This window comes from Orycteropus afer, unplaced genomic scaffold (genome assembly GCF_000298275.1).
Source record: "Orycteropus afer afer isolate SDZICR_OR568_19922 unplaced genomic scaffold, OryAfe1.0 scaffold00010, whole genome shotgun sequence".
Classification (NCBI taxonomy): domain Eukaryota; kingdom Metazoa; phylum Chordata; class Mammalia; order Tubulidentata; family Orycteropodidae; genus Orycteropus; species Orycteropus afer.
In genome coordinates, this window is record NW_006921597.1 from 20,616,158 (window position 1) to 20,626,425 (window position 10,268).

At 40.5% G+C, this 10,268-nt stretch overlaps 1 protein-coding gene across 1 annotated transcript in view; it reads right to left on the reverse strand.

Annotated features, from left to right (window-relative positions):
• Positions 1-10,268, reverse strand: part of GPSM2 (G protein signaling modulator 2) — a 52,664-nt gene that overhangs the window by 18,303 nt on the left and 24,093 nt on the right. The window lies entirely within an intron of this gene.

The following is a 10,268-nucleotide window of genomic DNA, read 5'->3' on the forward strand; positions in this document are numbered from 1 at the left end:
GTAGTTATTCCCCACGATGAAACTGGCAATCAGCTCCATGGTGGATCTACTGTGAGCAGCTGGGGCGCTGCGTTTGGGATGTGGTCTGCTTCTGCTGTTGTTTGTTGTTATGTGCCATTGAGTTGCTTCTGACTCATAGAGACCCCTCCTTGGGTTTCTGAGCCAGTATCTCTATGGAAGTAGATTGACCCATTTTCCTTCCGAGGAGTGGCTGGTGGGTTTGAACTGCCAACCTTCTGGTTAGCAGTCAAGTGCCTTAGGCACCACGCCACCAGAGCTCCCGGTCTGCTTCTAGTTAGTATATAAGGCACTTTGAGAGAGGTCTCTGAGCTTTATGGTACATCTGGATCCTGCATTTGGCCAAGTCTTCACCTCAGTGGCCTGCCATGTTGTCTGCCAATCTTGATACTGTTTCTGGACTTGAACTTGTGGCCTGCTGTGCTGCTTGATATCTTGGGACTGTGCCATTTTACTTGTCAACCTTGGGTTTGTTAGCCTCAGAAGCCAGCAGCAGCCTGAGTTAAGAGATGCCTCCAGCTTCAGTGGGCCAGGAGCAAGAGGTAGAGCTGAAGCCCAAGGTCGAGGGGCTCTCGCCCAGCCCCTAGAGTTTGGCACTCTGAACTCAGACTTCTAGCCTCCTAAACTGTGAGAGAGTAAAGCCCTGTTTGTTCAAACCACCCACCTGTGGTACGTCTGTTAGAGTGGCACTAGGGGACCAAAACACCAACACATTAAATCCTCCTTGTGTAACTCCCCTGTAATGGTCTCCTTCTCTGTGCTTCTTTATAGTTTCATGATATTTGGATGTATCTCTGAGCAACACGGTAGTATTCTCATGTTTTGAAACTTTTTATAAATAGAATCATACTGTATTCTGCAACTTGCTTTCTTTGAGAAACCTTATATTTCTGATATTCATGCAAGTTGATATGTGTAGTTTAATTTAATTCATTTTCTTTGCCATTTTAGGACCAAGAAATAACATATTTATCCATTCTACTGGTGACACAGGAAAATTGGAAGTTATAAAAAATGAAATGGAATGCATAAAGATCGATATTCTAGGCATTAGTGAGTGGAAATGGACTGGTTTTGGTCATTCTGAATCAGACAACCACATGATCTACTATGCTGGGAATGAAAAATTGAAGAGTAATGGCATGGCATTCATTGTCACAAAGAATGTTTCAAGATCTATCCTGAAGTACAATGCTGTCAGTGATAGAATAATATCCATACATCTACAAGAAAGACCAGTTAATACCACTATTCAAATTTATGCACCAACCACCAAAGCCAAAAATGAGGTAATTGAACATTTTCATCTTCTGCAGTCTGAAATTGACCAAACATCAGTCAAGATGTGTTGATTATCATTGGTGATTGGAATACAAAAGTTAGAAACTAAGAAGAATCACCAGAGGCTGGGAAATATGGACTTGGTGATACAAATGACACTGGAGATTTCATGATAGAATTTTGTAAGAACAATGACGTATTCACTGCAAATACCTTTATTCAACAACCTAAACGGCAACTATACACATGGACTTTACCAAATGGAGCACAAGGAATCAGATGGACTCCATCTGTGGCAAGAGGCAATGGAGAAGCTCAATATCTTCAGCCGAAACAAGGCCAGGAACTGACTGTGGAACAGACCATCAACTGCTGATAGGCAGGTTCAAGCTGAAGCTGAAAACAATTAAAACAAGTCCACGAAAGCGAAAATATTACCTTGATTACATCCCTCCTGAACTTAGAGACCATCTAAAGGATAGATTTGATGCACTGAACACCAATGACTGCAAATCAGAGGAATTGTGGGATGACATCAAGAACATTATCCATGAAGAAAGCAGAGGTCATTTAAAAGACAGGAAAGGAAGAAAAGCCCAAAATGGATGTCAGAACAGACTCTGAAACTGGCCCTTGCATGGAGAGCAGCTAAAGCAAATGGAAGAATTGACAAGATAAAAGAGCTGAACAGAAGATTTCAAAGAGCAGCTTGAGAAGACATTACTACAATAACATGTGCAAAGGCCTGGAGTAAGATAAACAAAAGGGACGAACAAGCTTGACATTTCTCAAGCTGAAAGAACTAAGGAAAAAATTCAAACCTTGAGTTGCAATACTAAAAGATTCTATGTGCAAAATTTTGAATGATGCAGGAAACATCAAAAGATAGAGGAAAACACAGTCATTGTGCCAAAAATAATTGGTCAATGCTCATCCATTTCAAGAGGTGGCATATGATCAAGAACCAATGGGGTTAAGGGAAGAAGTTGAAGCTGCACTGAAGGAACTGGTGGAGAACAAGGGTCCAGGAATTGACGGAATACCCACTGAGATGTTTCAACAAATGGATGCCACACTGGAGGCACTCATCATGCCAAGAGATTTGGAAGACAGCTACCTGACCAACTGACTGGAAGAGATCCATATTTGCACCCATTCTAAAGAAAGGTGATCCAACGGAATATGGAAATTATCAAACAGTATCATTAATATCACATGCAAGTAAAATCTTGCTGAAAATAATTCAAAAACAGTTGCAGCAGCAAATTGACAGAGAACTTCCAGAAATGCAAGCTGGATTCAGAAGTGGATGTGGAAGAAGAGGTATCATTGCTGATGTCAAATCGATCTTGGCTGAAAGTGAAGAATACCAGAAAGATGTTTACCTGTGTTTTATTGAATATGCAAAAGCATTTGATTGTGTGGATCATAACAAATTATGAATAACATTGAGAACAGGAATTCCAGAACAATTAAGTGCTCGTGAGCAATCTGTACATAGATCAGGAGGCTGTTTTTCAAACACAACAAGGGGATACTGCATGGTTTAAAAGCAGGAAAGGAGTGTGTCAGGGTTGTATCCTTTCACTATACTAATTCAATCTGTATGCTAAGCAAATACTTTGAGAAGCTGGACTATATAAAGAGCGTGCCATTAGGATTGGAGGAAGACTCATTAACAACCTGCGATATGCGGATAACACAACTTTGCTTGCTGAAAGTGATGTGAAGCACTTATTGATGAAGATTAAAGACTACAGTCTGCAGTATGGATTACACCTCAACATAAAGAAAATCCTCACAACTGGACCAATAAGCAGCATCATGATATATGGAGAAAAGAATGAAGTTGTCAGTGATTTCATATTACTTGATTCCACAATCAACATCAATGGAAGCAGTAGTCAAGACATCAGATGACATATTGCACTGGGAAAATCTGCTGCAAAAGACCTCTTTAAAGTGTTGAAGAGCAAAGATGTCTTTTTGAAGACTAAAGTGTACCTGACCCAAGCCATGGTATTTTCAATCACCTCATATGCACAAGAGAGCTGGACAACGAATAAGGAAGACTAAAGAAGAGTTGATGCTTTTGAGTTGTGGTGGCAAAGAATACTACAAGTACCATGGACTGCCAAAAGGACTAACAAATCTGTCCTGGAAGAAGTGTAGTTGGAATGCTCCTTGGAAGTGAGAATGGCCAGGTTTCGTCAGACCTATTTTGGTCAGGTTGTCAGAAGGGACCACTCCCTGGAGAAGGATATCATGCTTGCTAAAGGGGAAGGTCAACGAAAAAGGGGAAGGCCCTCAATGGGATGGACTGACACAATGGCTGCAACGATGGGCTCAGGTATAGCAAGTATTGTGAGGATGGCACAGAACTGGGCAGTGTTTTGTTCTGTTGTGCATGAGTCGGAGCCGACTTAACGGCACCTAACAACAAGAACTGGTGACACACACTTAGGTTGTTACCATTTTTTTGTTATTATCAATGATACTTATTTAGAAATTCTTAGAATTGTGTCTTGAGCAAGTGTTCTCCAGGGTATATAGTTAGAAGTGGAATTACTGGATTATAGGTTTGGTACATTTTCAACTTTACCAGATTTCCAGATGTTGCCAGATTGTTCCTCAGAGTTTACCAATGTCTATTCCCATCAACACTGTAAAAAATTTTCCATTACCCCACATTACTTCAATACTGTATTATCAGTTTTAACTTTCTGTCCAACTCATGGGTTTTCAGTATTATCTATGTTTTTCTCTTATTAAATAAAGCTAAATATCTTATTTGTGGGCTATTTGTGCTTCTTCTGCTCATTGCTTTTGCCCATTTTTTTTCATTGGGTTATTCATCTTGCTTTTAATCCACAGGAATTCTTATACATTCCAGATTCAAAATATTTTTCATCTTATGTATGGTAAATATCTCCTCTCAGTTTATTTCTATCATTTCATTTGATAGAAATGAGTTCTTAATTTCAATGTCAATCTTTTCCTTAATGGTTTTTGTTTTTCGTGTATTGCAAAATCATCCTCTCTGATATGAAGACATTCTCCTAAATTTTCAGACAGGTATTACAGCATACTACTTGAGATCACGGGCTCTAGACAGACCATCTTAGTTTAGAACTCCAAACCCAACATTCCCTTGCTCTATGACCTTGGGCAACTACTCATCTATAAATAGTGTCTTAGCTCTTTAGGGGGAGCTCTCGTGCTGTAGTCCTAAGGCATCTGACTACTAACCAGAAGGCTGTCGGTTCAAACCCACCAGCCACTCTTCGAAGGAAGATTGAGCAATCTATTCCCATAGTGTTACTGCCTCCGAAACCCAAGGAGGGATTGCTATGAGTAGTATCTGACTCGATGGCAGTGAGGTTTTTTTTTTTTTTTTTTTTTTTTTAGTTCTCTAAGGCTGCTGTAGGATCTCTGGTAGTGTAGTGCCTAAGGCACTTGACTGCTAACCAGAAGGCTGGTGATTCAAGCCCACTGACCACTCCTCGGAAGGAAGATGGGGCAATCTACTTCCGTACTGATACTGCACATAACAACAACAACAACACAGCTGCTGTAATAGAAATAGCACAAGTGGATGGCTTTAACAAATAGAAATTTATTCTCTTACAGTCTTTATTCCTAGGAGGATGCCAGCCCAAGGACATGCTCCTCTCCTGGCTCCTCTTCCTTGGTGGTAACAGGTCTCCCTTCTCTGCTCCCTTTTCTCTTATCTCTTGTAAGATCAAAGGTGTTGCAGGCCACACCCCAGGGTAACAGGGCCAACTGACTGGCTGCTGACAGCACATCTCATTATGAAGGTGATTACATTACATTAGATCTGTTTGTGGGGATGACTACATCACAACTGCTTAAACCACTTTGAGTCATGGTCCAGCCAAGGTCCAGCCAAGGTGACACACAACCTCAACTATCACAAACAGTATCCACCTCATACAGCAGTGTGAGACAGTGTGATTAGTAAATGCATCTTGATCTGTAGAGCTCATCAGATGCCTGGTAAGTAGTAAGCACTTGGCAAGTGTTAGCCAAACCAAAAAAAAAAGAAAGAAAAACCAAACCCACTGCTATCGAGTCAATTCCAATTCACAGTGGCCCCACTGGGTTTCCAAGACAGTAAATCTTTACAGAAGTATACTGCAGAGCGGCTGGTGGGTTTGAACTGCCGGTCTTCTGGTTGGCTGTCAAATGCCTTAGGCACTGTGCCACCAGAACTCCTGAGTGTCAGCCAGCCTCACTGTTATTACTACTTTAAATGTCTTTCATATTTAAATCCTTAATCGATCAAAAACTTATTTTTATGTCAAATACTATGTTCCATATATGCTTTATAGTCCATTTCATTACTGTATTGGTCTAGCTCCATGCGAATAACAAGGAGCCCTGGTGGCACAATGATTAAAAGCTCAGCTCCTAACCAAAAGGCTGGCAGTTCAAACCCACAAGCAGCTGTGAGGGAGAAAAGACCTGGTGATCTGCTTCTATAAAGATTACAGCCTAAGATACTCTATGGCGGCAGTTCTACGACTCAAGGGCATACAACAACATGCCAATGCTATACTGCCTTAATTACTATAGCTTTATAATAAATTTACTCTATATTTGTAGAGTATTTCTCCTATCTTGCTCTTCATCAAGAAAATTTTGGCTATTGTCAGACCTTTTTTCTTTCATACACATTTGTGAATGACCTTGTGGTAGTTAAGGTTGTGTGTCAACTTGGCTGGGCCTGGCTGAGTGGCTGGGCAGGTGGTGGTAGTTATTCCCCATGATGAGACTGGCAATCACCTCCATGGTGGGATCTACATAAGCAGCTGAGTAGCTGTTTTAGGGATGTGGTCTGCTTCCCATATATAAGCAGCAGCTTTGGGAATGGTCTCCAGCTTATGGCACTAGGTATCCAGAACAGAATATGGTACTGAGAGAATGGGGTGCTGCTCTGACAGATACCTAAAATGTGGAAACAGGAGTGGAGTGCATCCTTGATCCGAGATCTCTGCACTGAGACACCAGCGCAGAGACTAGCATGAGAGATGGCAGGAGCAGAACCCAGAAATCAGCATGAGACAGCAACAGCCTTACCAGCCCACGGAGGAGAAAGCTGCATGCCACTGGGTAGGTGGTTTCTTGGAGGAGTGGGTTGCCTTCAGGCATTAACTGGTAGACAAGACCGGCATGAGATGGAGTAGCAGGCTGGCCAGCCCACAGAGCAAGAAAGTAAGTGTCCTTTAGGCAGAAATTCCCGGTGGAGTGGGTTGCCCTCGGGCATTAACTGGCAGAAGCCAAGAGACCATGGAAATGGAAAGCAGAGCTGCCTAAGCCTCAAGAGTAAGACCACGGCCTTTGGGGGTGGAACCACCACAGCCCCCTAGGTTTCAAAGAGCCAGACCTTCACCAATTTGGTTCTGCAGTGTGGGGCTGCTCGTTCATGTCAGCGGGATGGAGTCATAGCCGCTGCCCAAGAGAGGTGGGGCTGCCATGCCCAAGAGGTAGAGGAACAAGGGCCACCAGGCCAAGGGGGTGAGGTTGCCACTCAGGAATATGGGACTGGAGCCACACAGTGAAGGAGATCTGTACAGGTGCCAAGTTGACAAGTGGTGGAATTGTGGTAGTTATGTTTGTGTGTCAACTTGGCCAGGCCTGGCTGAGTGGCTGGGCAGCTGGTGGTAGTTCTTCCTCATGATGAGACTGGCAATCACCTCCATGGTGGGATCTACCACAAGCAGCTAAGTACCTGCTTTAGGGATGTGGTCTGCTTCCTGTATATAAGAAGCAGCTTTGGGAATGGTCTCCAGCGTATGGTACTAGATAACCAGAACAGATCTCATCAAGTTCCACAAAATAATTGTTGTGATTTGCTTGGGAGTATATTGAATTAATATCAATTTAGAGAGAATCGATATCTTTATAATATTTAGTTTTCCAATTAGAGCATGATTCATCGTCTGCTACTTACTGAGGGAGATGTGTTAAAACACTTCATTGTACTTGTGGATTTTCCTATTTCTCCTCTTAGTTCAGTCAATTTTGCTCTTATGTATGATGACACTGTGTTACTATTAAGCAGCTACAAATTTAAGATTCATCTTCCTAGTGATTAACCATCAAGAAACACCACCGTAAAGTGACTTTTCATCTCTAATAAGACCTTTTGCCTTAACATATATTTTACCTGATATTAATATAGTTACACCAGCTTTCATTTGGCTAGTTTACACACAGTATATTTTTTTCTATCCTTTTACTTCCAGACTTCCTATATATTTAGTTGCTTCTCTTGCAAGTAGTATGCAGTTTTCAATCTGGTACTCTTATCTTTTAACTAGAGCCTTTATATTTAATATAATTACTGATATATTTGGATATTTCACTCAGTCTGTTTACTGGTGAATTATATCAATTGATTTTCTAATGCTGAATCCACCTGCATTCCTGCTTTTTTGTTTTGAAATGCACTGCTGGATTTGGCTTGCTAGTATTTTAAGATTTCTGTACCTATGTGCATGAATAAGACTGGCTTGTGATTTCTTTCTTGCACTGTCCTTTATCTAGACTATTAAGATTATACTGTTCTCAGAAAGACTAATATTCCCTCTTTTTAAATTATCTACACAATTTTGTTGGAATTTGTTGGTAAGGTTGGAATTAGTTTTCTTGAATGTTTGGTAGATCTCACTCGTAAAAACATCTAGACCAGATATTTTGTTACTGGGAAGATTTAAGATTACTGAATTCAGTTTCTTTTTAAGTGTTAAGGATGCTATTCGTATTACATTCTATGATTAACTTTTTCTATTTTCTTGATTCTTTCTGGTAAATAATTTTTCTGAAAATTGTCCATTTCTCCTAGGTTTTCAATGTCTTGTCATAACATTATTCAGAATAGTCGTTTATCTTTTTAATCTTCATTGCATCTGTATTATGACCTCTTCTCTATGTACCTATTTCCTGGAACATGCTAAAGCTTTACTTTGTTTGGGTATATCCTGTCATTTTGGTTTTTGTTTTGTTTTTTACTTCTTAAGCTGGACATTTAGCTCACTAATTTTTGGCCCGTATCTTTTTATATATAATACAATGTACCAGTTTTGCTTTCTGTATCAATTTAAATTACATGCCACAAATTCTGAAATACACTATTTTCATTATCACTTAGTCCTATGTTCTAATTTTCTTTAAGATTTATTCTTTGCTCACATAGAAATATATTTTTAAGCTTCCAAATAAATATATTTTATATATTACCTTCTTGTTATTAATCTGCAACTTAACTGCCCTATGCTGAGAAGATGAAACTTATGTGATACAGATTCTTTGAAATGTGTTTTGAGATTGGCTTTATTGGTTTAGCATGTAGTCAAATTTTTATAAATGTTTCATGCATGGTTAAAAAGAATATGAATAGGCCAGATGCTAGGTATAGTTTCCTGTATGTCCATTAGTGGCATTCACACATTTAATTGTCACTCATATTAGGAAAGGAGCTCTGGTAGCGTAGTGCCTAAGGCACTTGACTGCTAACCAGAAGGCTGGCGGTTCAAACCCACCAGACACTCCTTGGAAGGAAGGTTGGGCGATCTACTTCCGTAGTGATACTGCCTCAGAAACCCAAGGGGGGGTCGTTATGAGTCGAGTCCAACTCGATGGCAAACAACAACAACAACAACAACAATATATTAGGAAATACATTTTTTTAATGTAGCCCTGAACACACATACACAACTATGTAACAAAAACTTTATGAAACAATTCTTGCCTTTATCACTTATGATACACCCTGTTATGCATTATGTACAAACACACACACAGGTGTGTGGTCTTACCTCTGCTAAATCTCTAGGAGCACTACTAATCCAAACCAAAAGCACTTTATTGGATTGGAGTTTCTTTGGCTGTGTAAATGGTATATATTAAATTCCAAACCAATATGTAGGCAGGCTTATCAATTTAGATTCTTAGGGAAGATTTGTTCTCTATCTTAAGCCAACAACAGAAACAGATTAGTTTCTTTGCAATTCCTTTGTACAGCAGACTGCCTGGTATTGGGGAAATAGCAATGAGCAAAAGGGATTAAAAAAAAAAAAGAAACTGTGGGAGTTCTGGCAAGATGGCGGACTATGCAGAAAGACTGCACAGACCCTCTTCAACAAAGAAAAAGGAAACCAATTAACACAGACACAGAAGATAATCTTGGACCCCTGAGCCTTGAAGGGAAGGATATAGAAGTGGACTAAACCCCAACCAGCAGAAGAATTTGCATGAAAATACCAAAAAAGGACACATACTGAGCTGCGGTCTGGCAGCAATCTTGATGGCACCAACACCTTGGAGATTCCCGAATGGTGGTAGGACCTAAAAATTAACCTAAAAATCAGCCCTGCTAGCCAGGGACTGCATGGAGGACTGCTCTGGTGGCTGGGGTATAAACGAAGAAGGTGAAGAGGAAAGGCGGGCTGAGCTATGAACTTCTGCCGGTTCGGAGGGCACCACCATTTTGAAGGTTTAAAAGCAGCTTGACTATCTTGGATATTTAAAGAGACATGGCTCCCGCAGATTCCTAGGGCTTAAGAACACGTTCTGCTTTCCAGAAACCCCAAGGATACTCGAGACCTGCAAGAATGAAAAGGTACCACATTCCTGTTGTTATTCTTATACCCCACACCTGCTTGGTGAATGGAGGTTTGGCCATCCCCCACTCGCACCTACCTTCTGGGCCAACAGAAAATCCATCACAGTCTGTGTGCTCACAAGGAGCCTGGGTGCCCTGCTCTGTCCTCCACTGATTTTTTTTTTCTCTTTTATTTATTTTTTTCTTTTTCGCTTTCTTTTTTCTGGTGATTAGTTTGCTTGTATTTGTCTATTTTAAAACAACTATTATTATTCATACTTTTATCCTTTTTACTATTATTCTTAATCTTCTCCCAGGTCCTAGTTTTCAGCATTTTTTCTTT